The sequence below is a fragment of the Convolutriloba macropyga genome, chromosome 4, assembly GCF_964194025.1.
Source record: "Convolutriloba macropyga chromosome 4, txConMacr16.3, whole genome shotgun sequence".
NCBI classification, from domain to species: domain Eukaryota; kingdom Metazoa; phylum Xenacoelomorpha; order Acoela; family Convolutidae; genus Convolutriloba; species Convolutriloba macropyga.
The window spans coordinates 8375746-8392778 of record NC_134471.1 but is presented as its reverse complement, the minus strand read 5'-3'; the positions used below and the strand labels follow the sequence as shown (position 1 = coordinate 8392778).

General features: G+C 38.7%; 1 pseudogene; it reads right to left on the bottom strand.

Moving 5' to 3' along the window:
• The window catches only part of LOC142337448 (uncharacterized), a 121191-nt pseudogene that overhangs the window by 97627 nt on the left and 6531 nt on the right, over window positions 1–17033 (bottom strand).

The window sequence follows — 17033 nt, the reverse complement described above, 5'->3', positions numbered from 1 at the left end:
AAATCACTGGAAACCCCCGAAAACTGATAAATTTAAAAGTCAAAATGCCATATAGAACTCCAACCAATGCTCAAAATCACCAAAATCATTTCCAAAAGTACATTTCTTTTTCAGTATATTTGCGTAAATCCCTTTGGTCTGATAAAGTTAGTTAAAAACTAACGAACTGCTTTGAAATTTCTGCACGAGAACAGAATACACTCGATCACAAAAAATTTTCCGGCCATCTTTTCTCTCTCAAAATAATATAGGAACAAGGTTCACTCAAAATTTTATTTTTTTTTCAACAGATTGCCCTGAACGCTCACGTGCGACATTGACTTTTACATCCTGTTTGAGTGACACATGACCGATTAAAAAGAGATCATGATAACTCTTTTTCAAGTCGTAAAAACCGCAAAGAGACCAATAAGAGCTTCAATATCACGCCAAGGCCATTAAAAAACCATAGCGAGAAATGGCCTCACGCACACAAAATATACTGCAAAGCAGTAGAAGTAATTTAACATAGCCGGCAGATTGCCGGAATAGCTGCGAAAGAATAGACCTGAAAGAATAGGCCATATAATAGAGATAGAAACATATACAGATCTAAATTGAAAAAAAAATCGACGCCGCTCAAAAAAACTGGGCTAAAAAACATTCAGCGATAAATTAGTAAAGCTTGTTAAAATTCAGAAGCCTCTTATTAGGGACCTTTACTGCACATAGGAGTTCCTTTGAATTTAAACAAATTCAAATTAAACTTAAGTTTTTAAAGTGCAAAAGTCATTTTATTGAGTGAGGTAAGTCACGTATGATCAAAATATAATCACGCAAATAACCAAAAAACTTTCGCTAAAGCGAGTGAGAAATGACGTCACGCGCGCAAATTCTGTTAGTGAGAGAAAGAAGTAATTCAGAAAATTTGACTTTTTCAGCTTTGCTGTGTGAACAAATGTAAAGCGAAAAAAGAGCGTCAGACGACGAAACAAAAAAACATAGCAGGACAAGTCCTGACGTACAATTCAAATAATTTTCATTGACTAAACAGAAAAACTAGACCTAGAATGGACTATGAAAGAATTGAGAAAACCATTTTTAAAAAAATCAGAACAAAAAAATAAGAAATAAACAGAAAATCAATGTCAAAATGCCGCAAGTGAACAAAAAACCACTACTGAGAAACCGAATTTTTGTTCAAACACCGTCTTCTCACTCTACTTTAAAATTAGAGCGAAAAAAATTCACGCTGCAAAACCACTCGCTTTTTCGCTCCATTTCCTGTTTCGGCGTGAGCAAAATCACTACTATAATTTGACTTCAAAAATCATGAAAATGTGTGAACAGATCTTAAAAAAAAGACAGCGCCCCAATACAATTCAAATTCTTTGAATTGTAAAAAACCAAGAGCACCGCAATATAGCTACGCTCAGCTTACAGCTTCGCAGCTATAAAAAAAATCAAATTATCGCAAGAACCATTAATGGAGGAGACGTATTAAAAATCTACCATGTTATTAATGATCCCCAAACCGTTTGGATTTAAGAAAAATGCGATTTGGCGAAAAATAAGAAACCGGGAAAAATGCACCGCTTGTTTTGCTGTTTTTCACCAATACACTATGGTGGCAAATAAAAATTCGTCTTCGTAGCATTGAAAATGAGAAAAATCCAGAAGACTTTTGATGACAAATAACTCCATCCTGTCGCCATAAAAAGTTTCGGCAACTAAAAACAGTCAACTGGACTAAAACTTTTAGCGTCAATTAGAAATCAAAAATTTCTCGCCTGTTAAATTGTGGTAGAAATTGTCTAGAATCTCGTCTGAGGAAGCTTTGCACTCTTCTGGGAATGCTTCCACAAAGTGTCCAGTAGCCACACAGGCTGAGTCTCGCACTGGCCAGCTGAAACAGGGTAGCTTTTCAATGCACCAACTCCATATCACTGAACAAATCCAAATCAATAAGATCGAGATACGAGAAGTGATGAACTATCCAAATTTCGTACATAACCCGAGTTACATATTTTTCATCTCCAGCACATACGCAGTGTCTCGCACAACCAAACCAGACAGGTTACCATTACCTTAGAGGTAATTCCATTAATGTTACGCTAATTTATGAGTACTTTAACAAACAGCAGCAAGCGAGAAAAAAGCACTATTTCAAAGGACAGTTGTTTGAAAAAAGACAACATTATATGAAGACAAAATTTTTTTGCCCAGCCACCTCACTGAAAGCTTTACTACTCCAGCCTGACTGAAATCACGACTCTAATTTGACTTATCATTAACATTAAAAGGTAAAAGAGTCAAAGAAAATCCCATTACAATCCAAATCCGAACTGTAAAAACTGAGAGCACCCCAATATAGCTTTGCTCAGCTTACAGCTTCGCAGCCATAGAAAGAAAAAATGAAAAACTCAAAACAACAGCTCTTAAGAAACAGAGACCCGTCAGAAAACAAATTTCTAATTTTAAGTTTGCGAAATTAAATGTTTTCGCTTGAGTTTAAGTAAATCAGTTTTTAATGGACCAGCAACAAATATATATATATATATATATATATATATATATATATATATATATATATATATATATATATATATATATATATATATATATATATATATTGTATTTTATCGATAATTTAATTTACTGCAATCTTACACAAGCAAATGCACAAAAAAATATTCAAAAGTAGACGTAGTAGGATATTAAAATCTGGTTTCCATAGCACTAAATCTTTTCATCATGGCAAAAAGACACTCAATTGAATGAGGCCCAGCGGACAGAACTTGTGCTGAAAACTGTTATTCAGTGTTCAAACTCCGTCGCCTTACTTTCATTTCGGTCACTGTCCTCGCTCAAGTGGCACCTTGAACATGTTACCCGACAAAGACAAACTTTTCTCTGCATTTGAATATTCAAATTTTATCTAAGGTCACGGAATCAACAAACAGCGTATTTGTGAAAAATTATTTTATCGTCTAATAATTGAAACGTGCCGTTTGCTATTAATGGGAAGCAGAACTTGACATTAGAATCCTACACAAAAAATGCAGGAAGCTCACTAAAAAACATAGCTGGCAGATGGCTGGAATAGCTGCGAAAGAATAGACATGCGTGCCATATAGAGATAGAAACAGATACAGATCTAAATTGAAAAAAAAATCGACTCCATCAAAAAGCTACGTAAAAAACATTTAGCGATAAATTAATAAAGCTTGTTAAAATTCATTCCACAGACGCCTCTTATTAGGGACCTTTACTGCACATATGAGTTCCTTTGACCTTAACCAAATTCAAATTAAACTTAAAGTTTTAAAGTGCAAAAGTCATTTTATTGAGTGAGGTAAGTCAAGTATGATCAAAATCTAATCACGCAAATAACCTAAAAACTTTCGCTAAAGCGAGTGAGAAATGACGTCACGCGCGCAAATGCGGTTAGTGAGAGGAAGAAGTCATTCAGAAAATTTGACTTTTTCAGCTTTGCTGTGTGAACAAATGTAAAACGAAAAAAGAGCGTCAGACGACGAAACAAAAAAACATAGCAGGACAAGTCCTGACGTACAATTCAAAGAATTTTCATTGACTAAACAGAAAACTAGACCTAGAACGGACTATTAATGGATTGGGAAAACCATTTAGAAAAAAATCCGACCAAAAAATCGAAAAAACAGGAAAAATCAAAGTGAAATTGCCGCATGTGAACAAAAAACCACTAGCGAGAAAGCGAATTTTTGTTCAAACACCGTTTACTCACTCTACTTTAAATTTAGAGCGAAAAATTTCACGCCGCGAAACCACTCGCTTTTTCGCTCCACTTCCTGTCTCGGCGTGACCAAAATCACTACTCCAATTTGACTTCAAAAATCATGAAAATGTGTGAACAGATCTTAAAAAAAAGACAGCGCCCCAATACAATTCGAATTCTTTGAATTGTAAAAAACCAAGAGCACCGCAATATAGCTACGCTCAGCTTACAGCTTCGCAGCTATAAACAAACACTCACAATGTGCCCGCCACGTGAAGTACTTAGCCCGAACTAAAATTAATTGTGAGCAAAATTAAGAGTGTCTAAGTAATTTAAAATTTATTGACACAACAAAGTCAAAACATATCCTCAAGCAATACCTCAGAAAAAAAACTATTTGACTGCCTTACACTGATCAAACTGAATCAAAAAGACAAAGGTAACAGGAGACTAGGATTCTACGGACACTAACTAGATGTGATAACATTCTGCTTCACAAGTTACGACACCAAAACAATTATTTGCATTAAATCGTGTAATAGAGTTAGATTTCTTTCCATCAACTCTTTTCAAAAGCTAGACAAAAGAAAGCAAAATAATACAAAAAGAAATGTAAAATGAAGTGCAAGACAAGGGCAAAGAACTGAAGGAACCTTAAAATCAACATTTAATACCAATTTAGAAACAATATACAAAAAGGTTACAGGCCAAAGTAACATCAATTGTTCCTAAAAACAACCAAACCTTCTATTAGTAGCAACAACACGCAAACTAAACAGGAAAAAATCAAAGGAAAAGGCGAAGAAATTACAAAACTGTTAACTCAATTAACAAAAAGCTGCCCAACTACCTTAACTTCTATTATCAAGCTCCTTGTAATAGCCTGCAAAAAATAGCTTAAAATAAAAATAAGTAAAACTAGCTTAAACCACAAAAACACTTGCGAAAAGTGGAAACCAAAAAAGTGATTTAAAACTGCAAAATTGTCTGAAATTGCATCGAAAATCTATTTGCCCCAGGTGGTCAAAAAATTTTCCGAAGGAGCAATTAATAGTTAAAAAAATTGAGAAGTACCACATTGGACGAAAAGGCAACAGCTGAAACAGAACTCCTTTGAAAAGCTGCCAATGAACCAAAACCTTCGCTCGCTTAGAGCAAAATTTTAATAACCGTCTTTCGAAAAATTGAATAAACAAATAGGCCACTTTCTTTTTCGATCTTAAGTAATTCAGTTTTTAATGGACCAGCAACAAATATATATATATATATATATATATATATATATATATATATATATATATTGTATTTTATCGATAATTTAATTTACTGCAATCTTACACAAGCAAATGCACAAAAAAATATTCAAAAGTAGACGTAGTAGGATATTAAAATCTGGTTTCCATAGCACTAAATCTTTTCATCATGGCAAAAAGACACTCAATTGAATGAGGCCCAGCGGACAGAACTTGTGCTGAAAACTGTTATTCAGAGTTCAAACTCCGTCGCCTTACTTTCATTTCGGTCACTGTCCTCGCTCAAGTGGCACCTTGAACATGTTACCCGACAAAGACAAACTTTTCTCTGCATTTGAATATTCAAATTTTATCTAAGGTCACGGAATCAACAAACAGCGTATTTGTGAAAAATTATTTTATCGTCTAATAATTGAAACGTGCCGTTTGCTATTAATGGGAAGCAGAACTTGACATTAGAATCCTACACAAAAAATGCAGGAAGCTCACTAAAAAACATAGCTGGCAGATGGCTGGAATAGCTGCGAAAGAATAGACATGCGTGCCATATAGAGATAGAAACAGATACAGATCTAAATTGGAAAAAAAATCGACTCCGTTCAAAAAGCTACGTAAAAAACATTCAGCGATAAATTAATAAAGCTTGTTAAAATTCATTCCACAGACGCCTCTTATTAGGGACCTTTACTGCACATATGAGTTCCTTTGACCTTAACCAAATTCAAACTTAAAGTTTTAAAGTGCAAAAGTCATTTTATTGAGTGAGGTAAGTCAAGTATGATCAAAATCTAATCACGCAAATAACCTAAAAACTTTCGCTAAAGCGAGTGAGAAATGACGTCACGCGCGCAAATGCGGTTAGTGAGAGGAAGAAGTCATTCAGAAAATTTGACTTTTTCAGCTTTGCTGTGTGAACAAATGTAAAACGAAAAAAGAGCGTCAGACGACGAAACAAAAAAACATAGCAGGACAAGTCCTGACGTACAATTCAAAGAATTTTCATTGACTAAACAGAAAACTAGACCTAGAACGGACTATTAATGGATTGGGAAAACCATTTAGAAAAAAATCCGACCAAAAAATCGAAAAAACAGGAAAAATCAAAGTGAAATTGCCGCATGTGAACAAAAAACCACTAGCGAGAAAGCGAATTTTTGTTCAAACACCGTTTTCTCACTCTACTTTAAATTTAGAGCGAAAAATTTCACGCCGCGAAACCACTCGCTTTTTCGCTCCACTTCCTGTTTCGGCGTGACCAAAATCACTACTCCAATTTGACTTCAAAAATCATGAAAATGTGTGAACAGATCTTTTTTTTAAGACAGCGCCCCAATACAATTCAAATTCTTTGAATTGTAAAAAACCAAGAGCACCGCAATATAGCTACGCTCAGCTTACAGCTTCGCAGCTATAAACAAACACTCACAAAGTGCCCGCCACGTGAAGTACTTAGCCCGAACTAAAATTAATTGTGAGCAAAATTAAGAGTGTCTAAGTAATTTAAAATTTATTGACACAACAAAGTCAAAACATATCCTCAAGCAATGCCTCAGAAAAAAAACTATTTGACTGCCTTACACTGATCAAACTGAATCAAAAAGACAAAGGTAACAGGAGACTAGGATTCTACGGACACTAACTAGATGTGATAACATTCTGCTTCACAAGTTACGACACCAAAACAATTATTTGCATTAAATCTTGTAATAGAGTTAGATTTCTTTCCATCAACTCTTTTCAAAAGCTAGACAAAAGAAAGCAAAATAATACAAAAAGAAATGTAAAATGAAGTGCAAGACAAGGGCAAAGAACTGAAGGAACCTTAAAATCAAAATTTAATACCAATTTAGAAACAATATACAAAAAGATTACAGGCCAAAGTAACATCAATTGTTCCTAAAAACAATCAAACCTTCTATTAGTAGCAACAACACGCAAACTAAACAGGAAAAAATCAAAGGAAAAGGCGAAGAAATTACAAAACTGTTTAACTCAATTAACAAAAAGCTGCCCAACTACCTTAACTTCTATTATCAAGCTCCTTGTAATAGCCTGCAAAAAATAGCTTAAAATAAAAATAAATAAAACTAGCTTAAACCACAAAAACACTTGCGAAAAGTGGAAACCAAAAAAGTGATTTAAAACTGCAAAATTGTCTGAAATTGCATCGAAAATCTATTTGCCCCAGGTGGTCAAAAAATTTTCCGAAGGAGCAATTAATAGTTAAAAAAATTGAGAAGTACCACATTGGACGAAAAGGCAACAGCTGAAACAGAACACCTTTGAAAAGCTGCCAATGAACCAAAACCTTCGCTCGCTTAGAGCAAAATTTTAATAACCGTCTTTCGAAAAATTGAATAAACAAATAGGCCACTTTCTTTTTCGATCTTGAAATCTGTTCAATAACGGAAACAATTTATTTACTGCATGCGGTCTTAATTTTTATGTTCTGTTTCAGATCCACTCGAACGATTAAAAAAACGAATGACCGTAATCTTAAGGTTGTAAAAAGACAGCGCCTCGATACAATTCGAACTCGCATGCTAAAAAACCAAGATAAAAATTTTTCACCCAGCCGCCTCACTGAGAGCTTAACTACTCCAAAGTGAATGAAATCTTGACTAACATGATTCCTAATTGACATTAAAAGGTAAAAAGCAGTGTCAAAGAAAAGACCATTACAATCCAAATCTTTTGATTGTAAAAACCAGGAGCACCGCAATATAGCTACGCTCAGATTACAGCTTCGCAGCTATAAAAAAACTCAAAAACAATTCAAAACTACTTTCATTTAAATAAAAAGTTCACAAAAGGACCAAAAATATCACAATTTTAAACCAGAAAAACTGGGAAAAATTGAAGAGTAAAAAAGTGCTAAAAAGTGGTCTGAAACTGCAAAATTACAAAAGTGGCACAAATTGCATCAAAAATCTACTTGCGCCAGATTGTCAAAGAATTTTCCAAAGAAGCAATTAATGGTTAAAATAATTGAGAAAAACCACATTGGACGAAAAGGCAACAGTTGACACAAAACTCCTTTGAAAAGCTGCAAATGAACCAAAAATTTCACTCGCTTAGCGCAAACTTTAAAAAACCCTCTTTCAAAAACTTGAATGAAGAAAAAAGCCACTCTCTTCTTTCCGCTCTTGAATTTTGTTCAACAACGAAAATGCGGACTGGATTTTTATGTCTGTCTCATAACCACTCGAACGATTAAAAAAGAATGACAATAATATATGAGTTGTAAAAAGACAGCGCTTCAATAAAATTCTAACTATTTGAATGGTAAAGACCGAAGAGCAGGCCCAATAATACCTCCTCTTAGCTATCTCCATCTCAGGGATTAATTCAAACTTTTGGCGTCAAAATTCTACAAAATAATGTCTTACCTGTCGTCATCGAAGCATACCATGAGTAATTGCAACAAAGTCTCCAGGTGAACACTCAAAACCTCCTTTTCAATCTTAGTGACTAATTCCGTCACACATTCGCATACTGCCTCTCTCACTGCGTGGTTCTCCGCTTCTGTATATTCAATTCAGGCTTGCTGAGAACTTCTTAGAAAAATATTCTATTTCATACCAGCTATATTAGATATTCAAACAAACAATTGACATAAGCCTATTTTAAAAAAAAATAAAACCACTTAATCTATGATTCAGGTAATACTTGAAAATTGCAACCTGTAAGAAGCAACCTGTAAGTGAGAAAAACCCTGAGTAAAATGTGTTGGCTCACTATGACACCAAAAGTATCATTAGCACTTCGAAAGACCATTCGGCTACAAGCAAACAGAGCCAGCACACTGCCGAACATAGTTTTGAGCCAAATAATTTAGATAGAAACAATTCCGAATCGACCAAAGCAACGATTCGACTTTTTTCTCAGAAAAAAATTAGTTAAACATAAACCGACAAATTTCGGAAGAATTGCTCTTGAACGACAGGCGAGGCAATTTAATTCAGGGGCTGTAGCCTAGACCAAATTATGGGTGCAAAAAATTTTACCCCGCCGGGATTCGAACCACTGCCCTCCCGATCAACAGCCACATCTACTAACCACTGCGCTACAGATCACATACCTCACTTATTCTGCAACCGAATTTATATTAGCTTTACTTCAGAGCAATAGAGATCACACAAAAATGAAGAACGAAAGCGTGAAAAAGTCACTTGAGAAGTCAATGTTCTAGAAGAAAAGCGCGAAAAATTTGCATAAAAAAATGACACACACGTTTACAATAATTGCTATGAACTGCGTTCAAGAGCAATTAATTATAATAACAGCAAGCCTAAGTAAAAGGCAACAACATCCCCCATGTATTCACAGACAATTTGCCTGCCTGTGTCATCGAAGACTTCTCGCCACGTCTGCTGAGAGAAAAGTCTCACTCCCTCCGCAATGTAGTATCTGTTCAGACACATCGGAGGCAGCAGGATTGGCAAGAGTGGATTGAGGTTGTCTCTGGTTAACACTGAAAATAAGAAGACATTGGAAATTTATTGACCAAAGAAAATTCATTGGGAATTTTGACATACGCTATTTTGGCACACATTGCGTAACTTGGTTTTCGATAAGTTGTGATACAGTCCTTCTAAATGACAATTTTCTACGACGTGACAATTGTTCTACGAATTTTTCCTGCTACATGACAATTTTTCTAATACCAAAATATCCAGGGCCATATTACTCTATCAGATCTTTTCGTTGAATAAACCGATTAAAAAAGAGCAACTGGTATTTCGAGCCTGTTTCATCATACCTTAGTACATAATTTGATCTCATGGTTGGCTGTAATAGTTTCATATTCAAGTCTCACTGGTGGCTTAGGCATGACCACTGAGCTTGAGGTGAGCTCAAATACACTAGTCTCATCTAAAACTTCAATACATTGTAAACTATCTACATTAGGCATTATTAAGCGAAATATTTATTCTGATCAATTTAACTGCAGGTTAAAATATAGGCTATTTTGGAATATTTGACATTATGATTTTGGCCATTTTGGCAGCACACCAGTAAAGATATTTCTCCCCTCGAGAAAAATTCTTTAACTGAAAAATCTCGATAAATAGCATTTAATTCTCTAAATTGTCAAAAAAAATTAAAGCAGAAAATTGCGAGAATGCCAAACCCATGTACATTTTTCAGCAACCGCAATGTAATTCAAGCGTCATGATTCTATACTCATGAAGATAATGGGGAAAGTGTTAAAAAGTAACCTCACTGATCCGGATCTTTTCTGTTTTTGCCCCCCCCCAGTCCTATATAACCAGTCTGTTTGCACACCCCAAATATGTACTTTTTGTCCTTAGAGATCCTTCAATTTAGGCACAATAACGTTCCGGCACCGGCACAAGATTGGATGGAAAAAACAGAAAAGATCCACTGATCCTTCGCCTATTTGATTTGTGTTATTTTAGTTAACTATTGCCAATCAATGCATAACGAAACTCCGAATGAGAGTAATTTCGATAAAATAAAAAAAGCATCACGAAAAACAGTCATATCAGTCACTCCTAAACCGACGTAAACTAGCACCTAGCTATTATTTTTCACTAATAATGGGCATTATTGATCAACACTTACGTTCACACAGCTTCCGCGTCACAACAGATGCAGACATTCGAACCTGACTCCAATTATCCGAGAGTCCTCTCGCAATTAGCAGAGACACTTCGCGGGTGAACGACCGAGCGGACTCTTCCTGAGAGTTCAAATTATGCATGGCAATCAGTGAACTTAGAACAAGGTGCGACATTTCGCGAACGAAGCGGTTCCTGTGTTCAGTTGCTGAGGCAATGAGGTTGAAGAGTTCCTTGTCGATATTTGAATTGTTTGGTTGCAGCCCTAAAAAGAGGAAACTGCACAAAAAGCACCTGCAGCTACAGCAGATTTGCCTTCGTACAAGCATGAATTGTCCTTTCTTTCATTGCTCCTTCATTGTATTACGACAGATACAAAAATATTTCCGGAAACGAGGCGCAACATAGACCATAGAGGCCCTTAGCCGAAAAAGGTTACTGTGACCCTGACAAAAAAAAACATTTCAAACATAACCGACTAACGTCGGGGAATTGCTCTCAAACGACCGACGAGCGGTTGGCTTCGTCAGTATCTAGCCACGGGGGGGGGGGGGGGGTGCACCGGGGGCTGATGGAGGGGGGCAACATTATGTTGGGGGGGGGGGGGCTTCTGCAAATCAGTCGCAAAGGGAACCATAAATGGAATGCATTTGCACTTTTCTAAGAATTCATTCACACTTCCGGAGATATCATCATCATTTAATACATGCTGGGAAGATTTTACATCAATTAATCTAACTCTAATAATAGTTATCTAGATTCACCAATTTGAACCGAATATTGATTCTCAACATCATTTCTTGACGATTCATTTATATAATTTCTTTGATCAAAATCATATTGCTTGTCTTTCTAATCTGGTAAGTCAAACTTTCTTTCTAATTCTCACTAACTTTAAGACTATAGTTTGATCGATATTCTAACACCCCCACTCAGACTTGAGCTGATTGCGTAGAGTCTGCTCCCATCAAAACTGCTCTGAATGTTTCCACTTTCGAAACGGGTGAGGACTTTGTGAAGATGTCCGCTGCCATTTTGTCTGTAGGGACGTAATGAATTGAAATAGTCCCATCCTCAGTCTTGTCCCGGATGAAGTGAAACTTTCTGTTGGATGCCAAAATCCTCTAGAAGTTGTTTCAGGTAGAGTGCTTCCTGAACTGCTGCTGCCATGCCCTGATATTCTGCTTCTGATGAAGAAAGAGCAACTGTGGCCTGCTTCTTGACACCCCAGCTGAGTGCTGCGCCACGTCTGTTGAGCTTGAAGTAATAGCCCGTTGTTGATTTTCTGTCGTTCACGTCTCCAGACCAGTCTGCATCACTTTCCCCCACTAAATCATAACTAGCCTCTTTTGTGTAAGTAAGTTTTAAACCTTTTGAACCTTGAAGATATCGCAGAAGTCGTTTTCCGCACATCCGGTGTTGATCGGTAGGTGCATTCATGTGTCTGGACAGAATGTTGACTGTGAACATGATGTCTGGCCTCGTCTGTTTGGCCAGATACAGAAGTGATCCAACCAAGCTTCTGTAGATCTTCTGGTCTACTTCTTCGTCTCCGTTCTGTGCTGTCTGAAGTTTCAAATTCAAATCAGCTGGAGTTCTTGAGGGTTTGCATTAATCCATTTGAAACCGCTCAAGCATTGTTTCTATGTAGCGTTCTTGGTCGACTGTGACTTTGCCCTCTTCTCATCCGATTCTTAGACCCAGAAAACAGTGTAGTCTCCCTCTGTCTTCCATGTGAAAGGTTGCTTCTAGTGCCTTCTTGACATCAGAGACCACTGTCACACTTCTTGATGCGACTATGATGTCGTCAACCCAGACCAAGATGAAGGTGTGATCCTCTGCCTCTGATCTTGCGAACAAGCAGTGATCGTTCCTGCTTCTGGTGAACCCCTGTCTCAGTAGGAAGTTTGCCAGCTCTTTGTACCAGTTGTTAGCAGCCTGTTTCAAACCATAAATTGATTTATTTAATTGACATACTAACTTCTCCCCATCTGATCCGCGTTTTACAAACTCCTGTGGCTGTTCCAGATACACTTCTTCCTCGATTGGTGCGTGCAGGAAAGCAGTCTTGACATCAAATTGGTGCATCACATGGCCCTGCTTCGCTGATAGCTGAAGTAGAATCCTGAATGTCTCTGGCTTACAGGTAGGCGCAAAAGTCTCAAACTTGTTTGAAGCCTTTCGAGACATAGCGCGCTTTGTATTTGTCCACTTGACCACTGGGTCCCAATTTCACTTTGTAGACCCATTTGCCCGGTATGACGTCCCTGTCTGTGGGTGGTCTCACTAGGTTCCAAGTCTCTTTTTCTTGGAGTGCCTTGACCTCGTCCTTCATTGCCCGGTGCCACTGGTCCCAACCGTCACCTTGCTTGGCTTCGTAGACTGTTTTGGGTTCCACATAGTCGCCCTCAGTCACAGCCAGATGAGTCCTGACTCCAAAAAATTGCGGAACATTCCTTGCTCGTGTCCCTCGTCTGGGCTCTGCTCTGTCCGCGTGTTCCAGTGCATCTTCATTGAATCCAACTGTCTCAAACTGTGAGAAGTCTTCTGTGTGACTGTCTTCCAGTGACTCTGAGTCTCTGTAACTCCCTCTTGTTGCAGTAGATGCTTCATCTAGTGCTGTTTCTCCAACATCTGAGGCCTCTGGTCTCAGTGTTGTTTTTTGAGTATTCACGCCTGCGTCATGCCACTCCTCCTTTATTGCAGTAGATGTGTCCTGTCGTTCTCTGTTGTCATCATCTTGATGACCATCATCTGGGTGCCAGATTCCCACTTCCGACCCATCATCTAGTAGGTCAGCCGTTTCTTTGTTGTCAGGGATTGAGCCCACTTCAGACTCCTTGATGATCACATCTCGAACTGCCATCACCTTGCGTGTGTTGGGTATGTACACCAGGTATCCGTTTTCTCCTTCAGTGTAACCCACAAACTTTCCTTCCAGTGCCTTGGGTTCAAGTTTGCTGACTTCTCTGTCCCTCTTCCTCATGAAGACTGTGCAACCAAAAATAGATAATTTACTAACTGAAAGCTTAGGTTTTATACCTCTCATCAGCTCTGCTGGGCATTTTTCTTCTCCTCGTCTCACAACCATGTTTCTGATCCTTGCTGCGTGAAGAATTGCTGCTCCCCACATCATCTTGGAAGTCCTGAGTCAATGAGCAAACATCTTGCCATCTCCAGCAGTGTCCTGTTGCACCTCTCAGCTAACCCATTCTGTTGTGGTGTCTCTGGTATGGTCTTTTCCTGTAGAATGCCTGCATCTAAGCAGTACGTCTTGAACTGCTCTGAGAGAAACTCCTTCGCATTGTCTTGTCTCAGCTTCTTGGGCGTCCCCACACTGAGAACAAATTTCTTCAGGCTGGCCAGTGCTTCACTCTTTGCCTTAAGCTAGTCCACAGACACAAACTTCGTGTACTGGTCTGCAAACACTATGCAGAACCGGAACCCTGACAGTGACTCTACTCTGAAAGGTCCCATCACGTCTGTGAACACCCTCTCCAGCTTCTCTTCTGCTTGGGTCTCTGCCACTCTTGGTACTGGAGTCTTTGTGATCTTGGCCAATGCACACACATTGCATACATCATCGAGTTCCCCCACTGTCTCTGGTGCATTCCTGACCACATCCGCTTGATTCAAATGACCCAATCGTCTGTGCCACTTCCTTGCACTGTCAAGTTTCACGCTGTTGGAACTCATCTTGAATTCTAGAACGCTGCAGGGTAAGTAAAACAAATTATTTTCTTGTGTTAGTTTTACCCGAGTTCCCTTTGGAGTTTCATGCAGCTGTTTCCTCTCTCGAAAGTGAAGCTATGTCCCCACTCCGTGCATCTCGAGACTGATAGGAGGTTTGAAGAATAGTCCGGCACACACAGAACATTTTTGAGTTCGCATTGGAATTCCCCTTTGTTTGAGGGTATGCTGATCCTCACACAGCCTCTGCCCACCACTCTGGAAGCCTCTCCGTTGGGATTTCTGACCACTGATTGAATGGGCACAAAGTCCAGGAACGCATCGATGTTCGTCACTATGTGATCTGTACAACCACTGTCCACTAGCATGCCTGCTGTCTTCCACTGGGTAAGAGCTGCCCAGCATTCCTCGTCTGGTGTAGCCAATGTTGGACCCATTGCCACTGACTCATGTTTGCCTCCATCTCTTTGTCTCTTGCATGCCCTGTCTAGGTGACCCTTCTCACCACACTTGCTGCATTGTGCTGTCTCCTTCCTCCTGCAGTCCTTGGCAAAGTGTCCAGGGATCCCACACACAAAGCAGTTTCCTTTCTTGGGTCCCTTCTTGAAGTCACGCTTCACTGCCAGTGCTACTGAACCACTTTGTCCCTTGTGTCTCTGCACCGTGCTCTCATGAAAGTTCTGCAGCCTTTTCTGTTGAAGGTTTGAAGCTTTCGGGTTGAAGCTTTCCTGTATAACAAAACTTTCATACCTCATTGGCAGACCATTGAGGACCAAGGCGTTGAAGAGGGTCTCTGAGACTGCTTCCCCTGCTTCTTGTAGCCTTGTGAGCAACTCCTGTCCTCTGATGAAGAAGCTGTCCAAATCCTCAGAATCCTCGAGCTGCAGTCGAGCAAGCTGTGCCACTAAAGTCACCACTGTCGGTGTCTCCACACTCTGAAATCTCTCTTGCAAAAGCTTCCAAGCCTTTGCTCCATCTCCAATGCCATCATCTACCACACAGTCATGTCTCATCAGCATGAGGGTTGTTGCATCTAGAGTCAGAGCCAGATGGCACCACACATTGTTCCGTTTCTCCTTGATGTCTGCAACTTCCTTCTCATATGCATCCTTCAGCACCTTGTGGTTCTTCTTCTCATCATTGGTTGCCCCATTGGCCAGTGGCGCAGGCTCATTGGGTTGCTCCTCTGTCCCCAGTAGTGATTTGTAGAGTCCCTTCGTCTGCATCATCGCCACAAATCTTGTGCTCCAGATTGGAAAGTCCTGTGCCTTTCCTGTGTAGGTCAGCAGCTTCACTGTCTGTTGATCCATTGAAGTTTGAGCAGGCAAAACAGTTGTGAAAAGAAAAGGTACTAAGCAGAAAAGGATTATGACTGTCAACATCAAATTAGTTTTGTTTTGGAAATTAATTTTATGACTTAGAAAATTGCTGGGCCCATAACCTGTTGGGTTATGGACTTTCGCAAGCGGAATAAAAAGCGTTTTTAACTAAGTAAAAGAATTAATTTCTCAAAAAATGAGAGAATAACAAAATGATATTTTACAGTAGAATTTAGAGATTTACAGGAGAGATCTGATTATTAGATCAAGATGGTGATTTGAATTTGGGGATGAAAAAGGACTCAAAAATCAGCTGTATATATACCCATTATCAGTGTGAAAAAGTCAAGATACAAAACTAATCTTAGCACCGTGATTTATAGTGGGGGTCGCAAGGGTTACCCAATATGGTTTGCTTCTGCAAATCAGTCGCAAAGGGAACCATAAATGGAATGCATTTGCACTTTTCTAAGAATTCTTTCACACTTCCGGAGATATCATCATCATTTAATACGTGCTGGGAAGATTTTACATCAATTAATCTAACTCTCATAATAGTTATCTAGATTCACCAATTTGAACCGAATATTGATTCTCAGCACCATTTCTTGACGATTCATTTATATAATTTCTTTGATCAAAATCATATTGCTTGTCTTTCTAATCTGGTAAGTCAAACTTTCTTTCTAATTCTCACTAAGTTTAAGACTATAGTTTGATCGATATTCTAACAATGTACGTCATATACGCTTTGAGAAATCTATCAGACGATTGACCAAAACCAATACAGTAAAACGTCACGCACACAATACAGCTGCTCAAAGGTAGAAGTAACAGAAGTAAGTAGAAAGGTAAGATGATGAATTAAAAAGCATTGACGCACGACTCTGGAAACGAGCCGATTTCGTATTAACTTAAAAAATGTGGGAACAATAATTTTGCTCAACATTCAAAAAATAACAAGTTAACAAACTTCCAGCAATTTAAGGGTAAACCATATGGGGATGGTACGCTGGGGGCATGCGCGGCTATGTCAGAGGAATCGAACAAATGTAAGCATAACCGACTAACGTCGGGCGAAGTGCTCTCAAACAAACGACGAGCGGTTTGCTTGGTCAATAGCTAGCAAAGCATAAGTGAAACTAGCTTTAGATTAATTGAAAGGGCGTAAGGTCAGCGCAGCGGGAGTGCAACGCAGTGGGATGCAAAAGTCGCTTGGGGGCTGATGTGGGGGCGGTGGGTGGATGGGGGAGTGCGATTAATTTCTAAGAACCGCCCTTCACACCGTAAGTATAAGTCTCCTAACAGTTTCTGTTAATCGCATACTTGAAGACTAGTGGCCTGAACGGCTCTAAGAGAATTTTATACAAACTGGGCGCTACCTCTTTATCCCGCTTCTGAAGACGAAAGTCAAATGGGTCAGACGAAAAATCGGCCAAGCAAAAAATTG